We start from the raw sequence: 7540 nt of genomic DNA, 5'->3' as shown, positions 1-7540 counted from the left end.
AAAGGATCACGTGGCGCATTTAAATTGAAAATTTTGAAATGTATCGTAACTATAAAGTATTATATATCGTTGGATTTGTAATTTTTTAAAAATAAGAATATGGAAAAATTATATGACCTTAATTAAAAAAAAAATAACGATGACCTTGAAATTTCGAAAATTTCATTTTTAAAAAAAATTTTTTTTGTGCCATTATATTTACCATATTGAACAGTGCAACTTTTTCCTCTGACATTTTTTCGTATAACCACAAATAACAGAGATATGTCATTTTGTATTGTACTATTGTACTATACATGTGAATGAATATTTTGAATATATTCTACAGAATAGTGATAAGGAACTATTTCTTATATTCTAATGTAAGACTATCCGCTTTTAAGATGGCAAGGACAGAGCGGGTCACCAAATAATACGCCGATCAATGGTGAAGCCGCTCGCCAAGAATGCATTTTATTAAATGAACAGAAAAACAATACAAAATCTAGAGAGAGAATCCAAACTTGACAAGTCACTGGAAGAACGGGTCCTCAGACCTGAAGTGGCTGTAAGGACCCGCGCTGCCAGCGTATTTTATGACGCTACCCCTCTGGGTTTCCCTGAGAGGGGTAGCTGTGTGGTTCGCCTGTGCTGCGGACCCTCGACGTTCGATTTACATGTTTTTCGCTATTGTTGTTTTCGTTGCGTCAGGATATTGCTGGCGGTAATCTTTTACCATTTGCAGTACCAACTGCTTTTTTTCCTCATTGCGAGCTAAAATTTGATTGTATGTAATCCTGTATTAGCTTAACGGCTCTTTCTGCCGAATCATTGACCACAGGTAAAGCCTTAACTATATCTAAACCTAGTTTGTAAGAATCTTCATCTTGCCAAACTACTGGATCTTTTTTTAAAAATTCTGTCAATATATTAAATCTACTAAAAAATTTCGGCTTTCGTCTGATATAAAACCTGAAATGTCCTCTTGCATGTGATCGGCCACATTAGTTGGTAAAATGACAAATTTTTTATAATAATCGCCGCTACTAAAAGATCACTAATTGATCAAGAAACTCTTGTTCCTGTTGATCTTGTATCTGGGATCGTCGTTTACAACTCTTTTGTAAGACCTTCCACTTGTGGTATAATGACTCCAATTTCTCGACGCAGCGACTGTTTAACTGAACTGGAATTTTGGCCTTTTCCCACAACACCTCCACTTCTTTAACAACAAGGTGTGCACTAGACCGAAGGTTCAATTTCACTTTCCGCAAATTATAAAATAGCACTCCTAAAACTTGTCGTTTCGATGGCAACTTAGCGTCAATTATCTGATTTTCATCATGTTCTAATAAGAACAGTTTTTCGCGACTTCTACTTTCCATTGGGCTTCTCAATTTATATAGAAATTGAGTAGTCTTCCTGTATGACTACTGTAACGTCTCGCGTCTGCCAAATCTGGATTGAACGACGATGATCACGAGTCCGATTTTGTAAGTTGAGGTGATAGTTGATCAAAGACAACACTTGAGGTTGTATGTTCGCTTACTCGATACTGATGATTACAGTTCGTTAGCTCAGACAGATCTAATCGGTGGTTCTCTGATACATCTAAATCTTACTTCGGTGTGGATGTCGTTTGTTTGAAAAAGCGTGATGATTGGTTGATGGAGTTGAAAGTACTTGGTGGAAAAACTTGTAAGGATAGGAGTAGGAATAGGAGTGGGAGTTTAAGTACGGGTTGTTATAAAATTTTTAACGAGGGTTTACATCTGTTTCCCGGGTGTGCGCTTATGAATTTCAAGATAGGTAAAATTGTAAAAAAGTAGACTTAAGGTCCACGGGGTACATCTGGAGGTAACGTAATAAATTATATTGGGTCATAGGTAATAAATGGATATGTTTAAATATCTGTTATTTGTGGTTCTACGAAAAAATGTCAGAGGAAAAAGTTGCATTGTTAAATATGGTAAATATAATGGCATAAAAAAATTTTTTTTTAAAAATCAAATTTTCGAAATTTCAAGGTCATCGTTATTTTTTTAAAAATTAAGGTCATATAATTTTTCCATATTCTTATTTAGAAAAAAATTACAAATCCAACGATATATAATACTTTATAGTTACGATGAATTTCAAAATTTTCAATTTAAATGCGCCACGTGATCCTTTTATCCGATCGATCTTAAATTTTGCACAAATTTTTTTCTCACCAAAGAGAACCATTCTGGGGGGCGTCGTGAAAAAAATTCGTTGGTCAAAAAATAAGGACCACCCTAGTGTGCAAGTTGCGTGGACCACCCTGTATACTGATTCTGATCCCAGACAACCAAGCGAATCGGAGCCACATCTCGAGCCCAGCGTGTCGACGCCACCAAACGGTCACGTACAATGGTCGACCCTATTCGCAGCTGTCCAAGCCACACGATGACTAGATTGTGGCCACGCCTCAAATGCGCGAGAGGGCTCGTAGTGTTCCCTGGACACGGATCTTGGCACATGATGTCGTTGCCACAATCCGGGATATCGTGCCCAGTTTAACGATCGGGCCGTTGTAAGAGGGCAGCACATAGCCGCACTATGTAGGATGGATGTAGATGGACACTCTCGGAGAGAATCAGAAGCTTCGGGGAAGGTACCGAAGAACGTAGCCTACTCTACGTTTTACTTGCAACACGTGGTTAGGACTTGGAGATAAAATTCACTGCAGAATTTGTAGTTCAACGAGAACCATTTAATAATATTTTATTCACCCGGTAGTGACGTCCGTCGTAACCGTACGACGGAGAATATATTACAAAAAGAGGTAAGCCTCAAAACACAGTACGACTGGATATTGGTGTTCAATACGTCTGACTCTACGAACTGACTATTTTGAACTGCTAGGGATGCCTAGCGTAACGGTCGCTACGAGAGACGGTTGGGAGTAGGACCGCCAACTCCCTATCGGTGATCTCCCTAGGCGCGACCTAGGGGAATGGCGACACGAGCGCCATAATCCCTACACACTCCCCCCCGAGTGTGTACGTGCAAACTTATGACGCTACACAACGATATACAAGCTCGCAACGCTGGGGATACCGCAACAATATAACAATATTATAACTATGAACTATTTACAATGAGTGCGCACTACATCTACTATACAAGTTGTTCTTACAAACTACGCGATTGCTATTTACATGTATACAACAGGCTTACAACTAAATCGGCGATATTAACTCGGCGGGACTGTTTGCACAGTTTTCGCCCGTGAATATGTTCGCAGCGCATTCCGTTGATTCGAGTCGGAGGGTTCGCTAGACGAGGTTGCTAATTCCTCTCGGAAGTGATACGCTGGTTTCACATTTTCTATCGAGACGGAACGCGGTTTTCCGTTGACATCGATCTCTAGAACGCGGTCGGTAGGGCGGCTTATTACTTTGTACGGGCCTGAGTATGGCCGTTCGAGCGCCTTTTTATTTGTACCGGCGCGCAAGAATACATGTGAACAGGTGTCTATGTCTTTAAATAAGAAAACACGCTTTTTATGACGCTGTCCTACGGGAACAGGTTTAACACTGCGCATGTGGTCTCGAAATTCTTCAATAAACATTTGCGGATCCGCGGGACCGTCATCGGGGAGTACGAACTCGCCCGGAATTCGCAACGAGGTGCCGTATAGATATTCGGCGGGCGACGAGCCCGAATCCATAACGTTATTTCGAAGACCAAGCATTACGGTAGATAACACGCGTGACCACGTAGGGTTCGCGTGACACATAATCGCAGTTTTGAGGCATCGGTGCCATCGTTCGATCATTCCATTCGACGCTGGATAAAAAGCGGTCGTCCGAATACGGTGGCATCCGGATAATTGTAGCAGCGCGGTGAAAAGTCTCGATTCGAATTGACTGCCCTGATCGGTCGTGAGAGTTTCAGGGGCGCCGAAACGTGAGATCCAGTGATCTACGAACGCTCTACATACGGTAGTAGCTTCAATATTCGCGAGCGGAACCGCCTCTGGCCATCTCGAGAAACGATCTATCATGGTCAGGCAGTAACGATAGCCTTCCGATATCGGCAACGGGCCGATAATGTCCATGTGGACATGACTAAAACGCTCATCGGGAGCAACGAATTCCGCTGGTTTTACATGGTTATGGCTCGTTATCTTAGATTGTTGACAATCCAGACACTCTGTCGACCATTTCGCGATGTCGTGATGCATTCGCGGCCAAACATACCGCTTTCGGATCACGCGATCGGTAATTTTCGCGCTCGGGTGCGCGGGTTTGTGAAATTTATCGAAAATGGCCTTGCGTGACGGGCCCGGAATGTATGGACGCAATACTTCTCCTTCTAAATCGCATACAATCGCAATGTGAGAGGGTCCCCACCGAATTCGCCGTAAAGCTAACGAGTGATCGGTAGAGGCCAATAAACTTTTCAATTCGTCGTCGGATTCCTGCAATCTCGCGAGCTCCTCCAAGGAGATATCTGCGGCAAGGTGCAAGGTATCTACACGCGACAGCGAGTCGGCGACGACGTTTTCAGAGCCAGGGAGATGCTCGATATGAGTAGTAAACTGTGATATGAATGATAATTGCCGAAGTTGGCGAGGCGATGCTTTATCGGCGCGTTGCCGGAACGCGTACACGAGTGGTTTGTGATCAGTCACAATTACGAAATTTCTACCTTCGAGGAAATGCCTGAAGTATTTGAGCGCTTCGTGAACAGCGGTTAACTCGCGATCATACGCACTGTAGTTTCTTTGAGATGGAGTAAACCTGCGAGAAAAGAATGCCAAAGGTTTCCATGAATTTTGGAATTTTTGTTCTAACGACGCTCCCATTCCAAAATCGGACGCATCGGTAACGAGACGCGTTACTGCATCAGGAGCAGGGTGATTTAGCAAGGTCGCGTTGGCGAGGTCAGATTTGACTCGTGCAAACGCTTCCTCGGCTTGAGAAGTCCAGACTATCTCACGTTTGTCATTTTTCTTCGACTCGCAAAGATATTCGTGCAAGGGTGCTTGCACGTCAGCGGCGCGACGAAGACTGCGTCGGTAAAAGTTGACCATACCCAGAAATCTGCGTAGGTCAGAGACTGTTTTGGGCTTCGGAAAATCCTGAATGGCCTTGACTTTTTCGGGAATAGGTGCAGACCCGTTCCAATCAACTACGTGTCCCAGAAACTCGAGACGGGACTTGCCGAATTCGCATTTGGCAAGATTCAGATGCAGCGCGTGTTCCTGCAAACGTTGCAGAACTATGCGGAGGTGACGCTCATGCTCTTCGAGGTTCGAAGAAGCGATGAGGATGTCGTCGATGTAGGCAAAGACGAAGTCGAGGTCTCCGAGGGCACGATGGATGTACCGTTGAAATGTCTGCCCGGCGTTACGGAGGCCGAAAGGCATCACGGTATACTCGAAGAGCCCAAAAGGTGTTATCACGGCAGTTTTCGCGATGTGCGACGGCGCAACCGGAATCTGCTGATACGCTCTCTGAAGATCGAGCTTGGTGAAGATCGTTTTGTTGTGTAAATTGACTGAGTAGTCATGTAAATGAGGAACTGGGTACATGTCGGGAACAGTCACCGAATTCAAACGACGATAGTCGCCACATACCCGCCAACCCCCATCTTTCTTAGGAACAAGATGGATGGGGCTACTCGATGGACGACATGTTCCTTCAGCAACGAGCCGTCGGAACTCGGCCTTAGCCACCTGAAGTTTATCGTGCGTCAGTCGTCGCGCACGCTCGGCTACGGGGGGACCCTCGGTCACAATATGATGTAAGACGTCGCGCGGCGAATCGCAATTCGATTGCGATGGTCCTATCACTCCCGGAAACTCGGAGAGTATTCCCGCGAACGGAGATGCGGGATCGATCGATTTCACGTTGAACACCGGCGAGGTTCTGACTGTGCAGACAGTGGAAATTCGCGTCAACGGATCGATCAATTTACGATGACGCAGATCGACCAACAAGCTAAAATGATTGAGAAAATCCGCGCCTAGAATTGGGTACGGTACCGCGGCGACGCAGAAGTTCCAAGAGAAGGCACGGCGAAGGCCTAGATTCAAATTGAGTCGCTTCTCTCCGTATGTATTGATCGTTGTCTCGTTTGCCGCGAACAATTTTAAACCGGTCGCACGTTTTTTCGCGGCCTCATCAGCCGGTAACAGAGAGATATCCGCTCCCGTGTCGATCAGAAACGTAAGACCGAGGTCGCGGTCACGGACATGGAGACGATGTGATGTAGCACTCAGCGCGCTCGCCTCCACGCGGCTAGTGCATATTAGTTTCCCGCCTGCCACGAGCAGGGTTTTATGCAATGACGTGCATCGCTTCCGTATTTCCGGTGCAGACGGCACAATGCGGAACCGCGCGACTTGGAACGCGAACTTTATCTCCCACGGGAAGTAGTTCTACCAGTTCGGCCAATTGATTCGCGAGACGGTCGACTTTTGCTTCAAGCTCGCGGTTTGAAGAACCTCGAGAAGAAACTGCGGATGCGACGGCATCCGATGCCTCGACATCGCGTCTAGAAGAGTCTCGCGGCGAAATTGATGAAATCGCGGGCATTTTTACTATCTGCGCGCGCACGCGATGCTAATTCACAGGACCCGCGGCGGTGGGTCTTACACTATCACGACGGAACTGAACGCGCGTCGGAAATGCAATGCGCAATGGATTCTACCGGAATCGCGATAACGAATGTTAACGGCTAAATTAGACGCTCGCACTTACGGAAGTCGCTCGCAATCTTCTATGCACGCCAGAATCCACCTGTGGAACGGCTCCTTCGAGGACCAAGATGGCGGCTTCACAGCGGCGTGCCTCGTGCAGCAGCAAAGATGGCGGACAGGAAACGTCCTTCCGACCGCGTGGCTTGGCCAAACAGCAAACCGGTACTCGAGTGCGTCCTCCTCGAGAGATCGTGGCGTCGGCGTGACGCTGCACTCTGCTTGGCTGGATCCTCGACGCTCCTCGATGAAGGTGCGTGCCAGCCAGAATAGCTGCAGGCACGGGATGTCCCCAAGATCGCGTGCTGACGTCCTTCCTTCTGGTGATCGGCGAGATCACGACGGCCGACGGATTCAGATCACGTCGGGGTCACCAATTGTAGGATGGATGTAGATGGATACTCTCGGAGAGAATCAGAAGCTTCGGGGAAGGTACCGAAGAACGTAGCCTACTCTACGTTTTACTTGCAACACGTGGTTAGGACTTGGAGATAAAATTCACTGCAGAATTTGTAGTTCAACGAGAACCATTTAATAATATTTTATTCACCCGGTAGTGACGTCCGTCGTAACCGTACGACGGAGAATATATTACAAAAAGAGGTAAGCCTCAAAACACAGTACGACTGGATATTGGTGTTCAATACGTCTGACTCTACGAACTGACTATTTTGAACTGCTAGGGATGCCTAGCGTAACGGTCGCTACGAGAGACGGTTGGGAGTAGGACCGCCAACTCCCTATCGGTGATCTCCCTAGGCGCGACCTAGGGGAATGGCGACACGAGCGCCATAATCCCTACAACTAACTCTTCCTTTTTACTTATTTTGT

This window comes from Lasioglossum baleicum, chromosome 1 (assembly GCF_051020765.1).
Source record: "Lasioglossum baleicum chromosome 1, iyLasBale1, whole genome shotgun sequence".
Classification (NCBI taxonomy): Eukaryota; Metazoa; Arthropoda; class Insecta; order Hymenoptera; family Halictidae; genus Lasioglossum; species Lasioglossum baleicum.
Note: the sequence above shows the minus strand (reverse complement) of the source record.